A 12388-nucleotide genomic window follows, 5' to 3' on the forward strand; every position below is an offset into this window, starting at 1 on the left:
TTGAATTTTTTAAATAATACGAAAAAATAAAAACAGCTTTTAAAAAATTAAAGATAAGATGCAGAAAAAAAATCGATTTTATTAATTCCAACAGTCTGTTTAGTTACCAACAAAAAAAAAAAAAATAAATGACTATAAACGCGAATTGAAGAGCAGCTGATTCAGCTTGTAAACTTTTTTTTCTGTTTCTGGTTATTTGTTTTTTAAAAATATAGAGTGGCTCAAAAAATAAAACAAGCAATATGATTGTGTCAAAGAAATTAAATCATAATTGATATGGCGCCCGAGCATGGGCAAAAACACTGTTTTATAAACGTTCAGTGCTGCGATTTTGGCTTGCTTCCGTCTCTTATATCATATTTCTCCTCAAAAAGCTCTTAGAATTTTTTATTTTCATTTACTGCTTCACTTATTTTTTGAGTTTTAATAATATGCCATCCAATCATACCTGTAATTTCTTTTTCTAATTTTCTGTAACATTTTCTAAGAATGTACACATTTAAAAATTTAATAACACTCTGTACAGTTGTGTATGGAAGGGTTAACTTTTTTTTTGTGTAGCATCGCTACTTTGTTTTGAATTTTTTGTGGGGGTAATTTTTTTTTCTCTACAATTTTTTTTTTTCATTTCTCATTACATTATACACAAAACATCTTATTAAAAGGATTTTTTTTTTGTATTTTTTTTATTTTACATAGCGAAATTATTTTTTTGTTGTTTAAATATTTAAAATATAAAAAAAAAAATATAAGAATTTTTGTAGATTCGAAAGAGTCCTTGCGCATGTCTGTTAATCCAGCCATTATTTTCGCGTGTAAACACTGAAAAGGGTTTAACTTAATTATAATTTAAGATTCAATAACAAAAAAAAAAAAAAACAGAAAAATGGAATTGGAATTTGTGTGTGTGTTTTTCTTTTGGTGTGTATAGAAAACGCATAGATTAATTTTTTCTTTTACAAAGTTAAGGATTTCTTTTTTTTTGTTTTGTAATTTTATAATTTTTTCAACACTCTTCTTTTGCTCATATTAAATTTTTAATAAATTTGTTTTTTATCAAAAAAAAGTGTATTTTTTTAGCTTTAAATACAAGAGAAAGCAAAGAGTTTTAATTTTTAATTAATTATCAGCTTAGTGGATTTTAAACGGATATAAAGAGGTTTTTAAGTTTCGTGAAAGTCAAGTTAAAAAATTAAACTTCACTCATGGGTTTGGTTTTTTTTAAAAATATGAAAGATTAAGAAATTTAATTACGTAAGGATTTTGAGGACTAGTTTTTTTTTGACATGGTTTGACATGGTTTTTTTTTAAAGATATCAAAATTTGATCGGATAAATTTGATTCAACTGCAAAACAAATAATAACTATGTCTTCTAAAATATTCTAATTTGCATGCCCATACACTGTTTATAGGCAACTTTTGAATGACCTATTCGAATAAGAGATCAGAAAGACGACAGACTCCAGATTTCTAATGTTTGAAAGAATTATTTTATTAAATATAAATTTTTGATATATTTGATCAAACTGGCGCCTGAGCTGGAAAGCTTTAATACAATTTTTTATTATTTTATCAAATTGTAAATTTAGCAATATTAGAATTTTTTTTATTAATGATTTTGGAATTCGAATTATTGGCAAATGTTTTTAGAATTGGCGCCCGATCTTGAATCTTAAATACAACTTTAAAGTATTGCATCATGTTGTCACTTTAATTATATTTAAATTTATTTATTAATTACGCTCCAATTCAAACCTTTAATATGCTCGTACGCACGTATTTCATGAAAGTGGCGCCTGAGCTTGAACCTAGAACATTTGTAATCATGTACTAAAATTTTTTAAAATTTTTTTTTCGTTCTTTTTATTTCAAATTTTTATTTATCATATGCGCTTTCTAGTCGACGAATAAATATTAATTTTACAATAAATTATTATAGTTAATAAAATATTTTAAAAATATTTTTAATTAAATTGAGAGTTTACTAATTTATTTTTTTTTTTCAATATCAAAGAACTGCCATAAAAAAGCCTTAGGCTTTTTTGTTTTCTCTATTTTTTTTTATGAGTAGAGTATGAAATCAAAAAATGCTTTCTGACATTCGTAAATCAAAAATACTTTTTGGGTTCCGTTAAAAGAAAGGAAAAAGAAATTAAAATTGAAATGAAATGAATTTTTTTTTTCATTTTCTGTTTTATAAAAATGCGATGTTTCTAAATTATTTATTTTATAATTTTTACTTTGATCTTTTTACATTTTTTAATTTCATTCTTTTTATTTCTTCAAATAGAAAAAGCAAAAAATATAAAATTTTTTTTTCGTTTTCTTTTCTTTTTCGCAATCACATCACACAATAATAATTCCAAAAATAAGGATTCAAAGGTGAAAATGTATATTGGTTTGGGTGGCTGTGTTTGTTGTGTGCGTTTTGTGAGTGCCTATATCTGTGAAACAGGCAGAAATAAAGAAATTAAAAATTTTTTTATATTTACCTGGGCTGTTAAATTATTACTTTCCTTTTGAATATTTTATTTTGATTTTTAATTTTGTTTTTTTCTCTCTTATAAACGAGCAATTTTTGTTTTTTCTTTATTAAAATTTAATTCCATATTCAAAAGTATAATAAAAAAAATAAAGTTGGAGTCTACTTAATAGCAATAAAAGAAATGTTTATAAGCAAATAAAACATTAATAAAAGAAAAATATTTGAAAAATAAGTTTTAAGTCCGATTTTACTTTTTATGTTTTTTTTTTTATTATTATTCCATCAAGATTGAACATCACATGCAAATATCCTTGGGTGAAGGACTATTATTTTCAATTAAAAAAAAATTTTTAATTTCAGTACTTTCTCTTTTTTTTTTAATTTTATTTTTCATTATTTAGAAAACTTATGTTTGCGCAGTGAAATAAGAAATGCTTAGTTTCATTATTACAATAATTGTTTTTTTTCTTAGATTTTAATTTGATATTAATTGTATTACAATAGTAAAATAATTCGAAAATTTAAGAGTTCTTAATTGTGATTTAATTATTTAAATAAAAACATGGATTAGACTAAATCATTTTGAAGTAGCTCCCTAAGTCAAGAAGGCAAATATTAGTATCAGTGAAGCTCTGTAAACGGAATTGAAAAGTAAGTCAAATTCTGAATAGAAATTGAACAAGAGTGATACCTGCCGATTTAATCTGAAAGAAGACGGAACGAACGGTAGAACACTTACTGTGCTTTACGGAGGCTCATTTAGGAGGCTGAGATAAGTACATTTAGGAGGCTGAAAGATAAATGCAGAGATTTTTTAACTACGACGAAAGTATGGTCGCTTAACTAAAAGAAGAAAAGCAAAAATTTCAAATACCAATAGTAAATTTCATTAAATTAAATTTTCATAAGTATACATATTTGTAAATTCGAAATTTCTTCCTATACAAGTTGATCAAGTGAATATAGGACATACATAAATACTGAACAATATACGAAAAATTCAGCCGTGAAGCGAAAAATAATCATTTAGTATATTTGATACAGTTACTTTAATTTTCTATTCCAGATGTTGATAACAATCATATTGGAAGTATTTAGGAATCTATATTAGGAAACTTTATATTATCAGACATCCATCGCTTAGATCAAGCATTAAGCATATCGGCAACAGGAACAAATAAAAACATCATTTAGTCGCACCTATGCAACTATCAATTATCAAGCAAACGGCGTTGTCAACAATAAACACAAATGCTTTGCAACATACGGATCAATAAACTCTCTAGCCCACCTCATTACGAAACCAAGCTTCGAATTAGTCCTATCAAGGATCATATTCAAATGAGAACAAAAAACCAGCCTGCGATCAAGAATAATCCCAAGATCACCAAAAGTGCTCACTCTTCCAATACCACCCCGTTAAGGCAATAATCATTGCGGACAACAGAAGATTCCCTCCTCCCCGAAAAACTCATGACCCGACACTTACTAATGTTAAGTTTCAAGCCATTGATCCGACATCAGTCCCAAAAACTATCATCTGCAAAATTATAAAGCGTCGAACCCACAACAGAAACAAAAGCGTCGTTAGTCGCAAATGAAAAAAGTATGGGACGCAAATGGTTACCTTACAGAGCTACCGACCCGGCATTGTAGACCTCAGACGGAGATTAGAGAACGGAAAGAAACCTGATAAAATCTGCAAGACAAATAGGAGTAGACCCACATTAAGGTAGGAAGCGAAAAGCCCACCCAAGCTAATTTTCTCAGTATAACCTGATGCGGAATATTATCGAAGGCCTTTATAACATCCGTAAAAATAATAATGACCTGACCACCCCCACCCCTCCCCCCCCATTAAAATTAATAGTATCCGAGACAAACCCAACCAAATTGGTAGCAACAGACCTGCCCCTCTGAAAACCATGCTGGCCGGGATGAATAGAAGGACTACAAAAAAAGTCGGAGTAATCAACCAAAATACTTTCAAGCAGCTTCGAAATAGTTGACATCTTAACAATAGGCCTAAAATTACTAACCGAAGAACGTAAACCTTTCTTATGACCCGGAACAAGACACCAACGATAGATTAAATAAAGAAGTAAGAAGACTTCTTTATTTATCCTATTTTAATTTAATTAACTTTAGTGAAATAACTGAACTCAACATTAAGATAAATTTTGGAATTGGAAGTAATTTAGCCTATATTGCTGCATCCCGGGTAGGGGGGGGGGGGGGGTTATCTTAAAAAAGTACTCTGTTATATAACTGGAAAATTAAAAATATTAAAATATTTATTATAGGTAAGTTATATATGAAATAAGTGTGTGATATGCGGTATATTTCATTCACTCAATATACCGCGATATTAATAAAAAACTATGAATTTAACACGTGCTCTTGATTATTCCCTTATTATATAGATACAAAAAAATAATAAAGTTATTGACATTTTATTGAAGAAATCATAATTTATAAAATTTTTGCTCATATTTTCTGTTCATTTTTATATTTTATATTTTAACTTCACATAATTCAATATGCTATATGTATTGTGTATATTTCGCGAAATATATTGTATATAATGTGTACATAAGTGTATATATACATATTATGCACGTATGCAAATGCTCTTATTTTAGTATATTTCAACCCAGTTGATGTCATGTGGAAACCCCTTGAGTAAAATTTATTTTTTTCGCTTTATTCGCTACTTTTTATTATTACATTTTTTCCTTATTTCTCTTAGTCTTTACGTATATGCATTTGTTTGTATAATTGTGTATTTTTTTTATAGATATTTTGCATATTTTTTATATTTTACCTCATTATTTAACTCATTTTACTTATCGTAAAAATATCGTATATTCATTTGCTTTCAAGTATGAATGGGTGCGTGTGCATTCTATGTAAATTAGAATTCATTTTAAAACAGAAAAATTAAAAAAAAAATTTAAAATAAAAGTATAAGAATTCTTGATGTCCTCATCTTTACTGCTTACTTCTTTCTATACTTACATACAATATGAGTGTAGAAATGAGTATATGCGAGTATTTCAGTAATAATGCTCAAAAGAGGTACACACAATCTCGAATAATAAAATAATAATAATCAAAGAAAAGAAGAGCTGAGAGAAAACGACAAAAAAAAATGCTAACGAAGGAGTTATTAACATTATGTTGTAAATTGTCTTCAATGCTAAAAGGGTTCCCACGAAAAAAAAATTTATATATAAGGAAAGTTCTTTTTTCTTTTTCGTTTTTAAGTCGTTGCTTTTCCTTTAATTTTATATCAAATTTAATACACACTTAAGTTTAGTGTACATAAGTGTGTATGAGTTCAATAGGACACCATATACATTTATTATTATATAAATTACTTTATGTTGACAATTATATACGTGATCATAAGATAATTCAAATAATAATTGTGTATTGTGCACTAAAATTAAGGTTACCGCAATATTATGAAAATTTTTTAAGAAATTCGATATTTAAATAAAAAATTTTACTGTTATTCAATTTTAAATTGAAAAAAAAAATTTTTATCTTTATCGGTGTACTAATGTAGAAGCCTCTGGACACTTTAATTTTAAGGGTAACAAGGAGGCGGACTGCCTAACCAAATTGATTATTAACACTAGCTTCGTTTGCCTTTACTGAGAATGTCAGAGTTTGATATAAATACACTTTAGTGTCGAGATGAGTCATCGATATGAAAGGTTACAGTTGGGGTTGTCGCAAGATCTAAACAACAACTAAATAAAAATATATTAGTATAAAAAATGTAATAAAAAAATATTTCCAGGATCATAGCATAGTTTGTGGCGTTTTGAATAGTAATAAAAAGGCGTTCTATAAGTCTGTAATGTCAAGTCTTGTCAAGACATCGGTGAGAATTCTAGCCTAATTCTTGCTCGATTTTACAGTATTTTTTAAATGTTCTAGTTGTATTTTCTTATAAGATTTTTTAGCTCAGTTGATGTAGGGTATTCTGGAAATTGATTGTGCGTTTTATGTGTGTGCAGTTATAAAATAATGAATACGTTATGCATATATTATAAACTTTTGTATATAACGTATAAAGACGGCGTGTATTGTTTTTTCTAATTGCGTACTGCCGAATTACATACGTATATTTATATGAATGTCTTTATGAACATATGCATGCTTATATATAAGATTGAATCATTTGTTTTTAAATGAATCTAAGTGAAGTCATTCACATCCCAAGGCACACATATTTTTCTTAATAATTTTCTTAATTTTTTTTTCTCATTTTCTTTATTTTTTTTTTTATTATCAAGAATTCTCTTTAGCCCGCCAAAAATAATGTTATACTTTGTTTTTGTATATACGGAAAAGTTTTCCTTAATACAATGCTCAGAGCCAGCTACATTTGTGCATATATACAAGTATAAATATTAAATTTTAGATTTTCCTATAATGGGGGTAACACGTTCATTTGCACATATCCACACGACATACATTCACTATATCAATATCATTCTAAGTTAATACAAATTTATATGAAAATTATTAACAAAAATGAGAGGAGGAAAAAAAAAGAAAGAGAAAAGAAAATAAAATAATAAAAACGCGATTTTACCCCCATCTTTCTGAATATGCAAAAGTACAAAATACCGTATCACAGCTTACGTATATGTACATATATTACATACATACATTAAAATTTTTATTTATGTCACAACTCACAACACTATACCACTTTTCTCCTGTTTTTCTCATTATTAGGAGAAAGTTTGATAACAGAAATTTTCTCCATTCTGCCGTTGAAGAAAATAAAAAAAAAAACTTCTTTCTCAACTCTTCCCTCCATTTCATATTGTATTGTCAGATGACGTGTCGTGTGTAAGTGTGTCTCAAGAATTAACTTAACGTATTACATACGTATTTGTTTCACTCATATTATATACCTAACTGTTTTATGGTATTTTTTTGTTTTCTCTTATAATTTTTCTTTCTAATGAAAGTGTTTGATGTTAAAAAATAAAGTAACAAAGAATGAGTTGGGAATATATTATGAGTTTGAAACAATTAGAGTTAATATTAGAATTGCTTTAACGTTTTGACGATTCAAAATTTTCTATATATTTAAACTTAAATGTTAGGGTTGTTGATAAGTGCCAGGGTATTTATTTTAACTATGTTCATGAAGCACCCTTTCAGTGTATATTCTGCCACATTTCTTATAATTGTTTTGTATAGTTTTTATAAAGTTTAATATGTGTACATGGTACTGTTATTTCGGTTTTACAAATCTACAAAATTACCAAGTTTATAACTCTCTTTAAATTTTAATGAAGTTCAACACATTAGGCAACGCACATTTCTCAGAATTCAGACCTCAATTCTATCTCAATTTTGACTTAGTTTGTGAATATTATAGATTCTTTAAAAAAGCCCATAGGCCAATTTCGGAATAAAACGTTCGTAAATTGTAGAATTTGCCGACACCAAATCTCAATATAAAATTTAACGGAGGAACATGTACGGATCTTACGAATTAAATCATGTTGGTGTAATTTTTTGAAAAACTCTTAGCATTTGCGGTGACAACGATCAAAATGAATATTCCTTTTGTTTTTATCTTTTGTATTTTTCCTTTAAATGTATGTAAAAGGAGTTTGGTTTTAAGAATGTTCGTTATCATTATTAGAAGTTTTAAGATGTAATAAAAAATTTTCTATATCTTTCTTTCTTAATCCTTATTTCTATATTTTACATAGGGTTTTTTTTCTCTCCCATTCCATTCTCTGTAACTCATTATGCTGAAAAAATGAACATATATTTTGTGTTCATGATTGCTTTGTGGTTTTTGTTATTATCAACTCTGCTTTTAGCAATAAATTGAGGGTGTTACAAGTTTAACATAGGGATTGTGAGGATGTTGTAAGGAATTAATGACTTTACAAACATGAAGTTAGTGCAAAAAATTGCATATAATTAGGCGAAAGAAAAAAAAAATTAATAAATACATACATAGATATTACTAAGAATTTTAACGAAGTAAAAGTATTTTACTTCGTTAAAATTCGCAGTTTGTAAAATTTATACTCCGTTCAAACATATTTTATATTGTTGCACTACAAAATTGCTCTGAGTATACAAGTACAGAAATGTGAAATGCGAAAGACTTTTATGAAAAAATTTAAAAGAAAAAATTAGCGAATTTCATTTAATGAGGAACAGATCAATGCTGATTTTACGCATATGGTTACGTGGTTAAAAATAGAAAAGTAAAAAATAAAGTATAAAATGAGTAAAAAGAAAATAGTCGAGTATGTGACATTTCTATTATTCTTTTTTTTTTCAGAATTCTATTGATGATACATAAACATGGATTGGTAAAAAAGAGAAATTAAATTGAATAGGTGAAAATGTTTTATAATAAATTTTTTCACTTTTACAAAAAAGAACATCGGAAAGTAAGAAAAAAGGGAATATTTCATACTACTAAATTTTTGTAGGTAACCGAGGAAATAGTGTAACGAGAGCGGCAGTAAAGATATCTATCACACTCCATAATCCATATTTCGCTCAACAATTTACAAGTCACGTCAGGAATATGCTATATGTATGCGCCTAAAATAGATGTCAATCATAGATAACAATCTGTGGTCGCGTCAGAAGAAAAGAAAACCTTAGAGCATCTGCATTGTCATTTCCCACTTAGTAGGAGAAGAACAGGAAATCTGGGAAAATGCATATTGAACACACTTACTTACCGATATTTCGGGCTATGGGATAGAACAAGAATGTTTGCTGTGCAACATATGAAAAGCAACATTCAAATTGTTGCTTAACGCTACCTTGAATTTTCTTTTTCTAATAATTAGAAGTGCTGTCGTTGTAAACCCAGCTGTAGGTCATTTATCTGTGTGGAATAAAAAACAGCTAAGTGTGGTGTAGTAAGCGTTAAATTCAATAGCTGAATCGACTTTAGAATTGATTTTAAATTTAAAAATTGATAAAATTTTGTACCTATTATGTACTTTGCTATAGTTTTTGATTACATAAACGCCAAACGCATGTTTTTTAATTTTTTAGTGAAATTTATTAATTTTCACTACTCGATATTTTTCTCAAGAAAATTTCAACATAAATAAATTTGTTTATTAAGGAGAAAGGTAAGGGATAATGAAATTCCTCGTTGAAATAAATTTTTTTTTTCTTTAATTTGTTTACTTTTTTTTTTATAATATAAAGGGAGCACTTGTTGTATAAATGGTTTGTATTGGTGATATTGTTCTGGACTCATTCGTTAGCACTTCTACAAAATTTATAGTACAAAATTCAAGACAATTCAAGAAAAACTCTTATTATACATTATTTCCCCCTCTCATCCCGCGCAAAAATTCTTGTTAACCAGTGTAGATTCCTGTATGTTTTCGCCTTTACTTTAATAGTATTTGCCTATTACCATTTATTTAATTTTTTTTCGCGAAATTCTGTTTTTCATTAAAAAACAAATCTATATAGTTGAGCACCAAAAAAAAAAACGAGAAAATGTCCTCGTGCATAGACACAAAAAAGAAAGCAAAAAATAATAATGAATACCAACCATGGTATAAGCATTGTGGTAGAAGGATTCATTTTGTTTTTGATTCTAATACTCCGGTACGTTAAAGGACTAAAAGTAGTCCTTAGAAATTTTATTTTTATTTTGAATTTGTTATCTTTTCTTTTTTCATTTTCTTATTGGATACATACTTGTGTCCAAGGACTTGAGATGAATAATTAATTTTAAGATTGCAGGGCTCCAAAATTCTTGTGCTTACTTAAAATTATAAAAAAAAAGAGGAAAAATAAAAGCACTGAAGGATAAGAATAATAAAAAGAAGAAAAGTCCGAATAAGAAGAAAAATCTGTTGTATAAAGACTAGGAAATCGCGGTATCGCGAATAAAAGAGAGACAAAATAAAAGGAGACATTCAAAATCATTATTCGTTTTTTTTTTAAATCTATTTTTTTTTTTGGCTTGTTATTTTAGGTATCAGATGAGCTCAGATAATTCGAATAGTGTTACCAAAAAATATAAAATTTTTTGAAATATTGTTTGGATAATATTAAGTAAATGGGGAATTTTATTTCGCATTTTTTCGTTTTTTTTTTTTAAGAGGGGACCCTTGGCTCTTTTCACCGCGTTTCATAGGATCTTTTGTAATTCGCGATGCAGTTACATGGGCACTCTTCTTTGGCTCCTGACTAATCTTAGTCACGTTCACTTGGAGTTGAAACACCCTAGCCTGAAGCGGCCCAGAACTTCCTACTCGCAGTTACTCTCCCATCTGATCCTATTCCAAGCAGAGACGTGACAGTTCATTCCTATCTTATCCAAACTTTTCAGATGAACAATGGAGAGACAATGTCCAGTCAGTTCTTCAACCACCAGCCTCAAATTAGGACGATTCAACGTGATCAGTTCTCTCTTTTGCTACATGGCAAATGAGATTTTAAGAATTTAGAAATAGAGAATTTCAAATTAAAAATTTTCTCATTCGTTGAGTAAAAAGTGAGACACACAATAACATTAAAGAATTTGGAACTATTGGCAGTACTGATTTTCATGTTTCTTCAAAACTTAAGCAACAATTAATATTGTATTATACTTTCATAATTGTTTGTGTGTATGTATATTTGGATAAGGATGAAGACGATGAGCGAAGGGTTTTAAGTAAAAATTATTTTAATGGCCATTTTAATGGAAAACATTTTTTTTTATGTTTATTTTTTTTTTTTTCGTTGTAACTCCACTCACCTATCGTGTTTTCTATTCTATCTTTTTATATTTCAGTTTAAATCTCCACGATTTGTATATTTTTTTTTCACTTGTTTTCGTGGATACAAAAGGTATTTTTATGTATAAATATTTTAAGGAATATTGCTTTTTTTTTTTTTATTATTTAACTGAACCGTAACTATGTGTATAGCATTACAAATAACGTAATTTTTATATAAAATGAAAGTTGTACTAATTTTATTTTACATATAAACCGGTATAGTGGCGAGAAGAGGAAATGGTGTTTTCTAAACAGTGGAAATGATCGTATATACTAAAATGAGAGATGTGAAATTTTTCTTTAACAAGGTGTGGTGTAACGGTACACTATGTACAAAAGAAAAGTGAAGGGATGTGTGGGAAGATAATTTAGAAGGTTTGGTGTTATTGTTTTGTAAATTGAACCGAAAGTGTAATGATAAGTGATGGAGAAACCCTTCGTAATAAAAAAAAATAAAAATTGATTGAATGGATTTAAAACGAAAAATTTCAATTTTTTTTTTAATTTCTGTTTGGTGTTCACCCATTTGGTGATAAAAATTTAGTGATTGTTTTTTTTTTTGTAAGGTCCTTTATACAAAAACTGAGTTGTGGATTTTTTTTAAAAACTAAATAAATATACAAAATTATGGTTGGATAAAAATGGGAAATAACAATAAGAGTGTAAGTGGAAAGACAAATAAGTGTATTTACTAATAAAGAAGTTATTAGAACTAAGGATAGTTAAGGAGAGAGCATATTCTGATTTAAATTTAATTTCTGATTTTATAGTTTCTGAAGAAATTACATTAAAACAAAGGATTTGCATAGATAATGTCCGAAACAATTCTGTTTATTATCCAGGTATTCCAGCCCACGTTGCCTTGATTGCGTCAACAATTAAAAACTTGGTAAATTTTAAACGTCGCTATGAGCGCTTGGCTGCCTTATGCCAGTTGTCCCAGTGGTAACTTTTCTGGCACCTCTTGTTAAAAATTCTTTAAACCAATGATGGATAGACCGAGCTTTTGCTGTCTCTATGAGTACTGTATATCGAGATCAAGCCAGCATTAGCCCTTTTTTCCTACCTGTAGTTTCTGTTAGGCAGGTTAGTGTTACC

Source organism: Condylostylus longicornis, unplaced genomic scaffold (assembly GCF_029603195.1).
Source record: "Condylostylus longicornis isolate FDR11 unplaced genomic scaffold, ASM2960319v2 ptg000011l, whole genome shotgun sequence".
NCBI lineage: Eukaryota > Metazoa > Arthropoda > Insecta > Diptera > Dolichopodidae > Condylostylus > Condylostylus longicornis.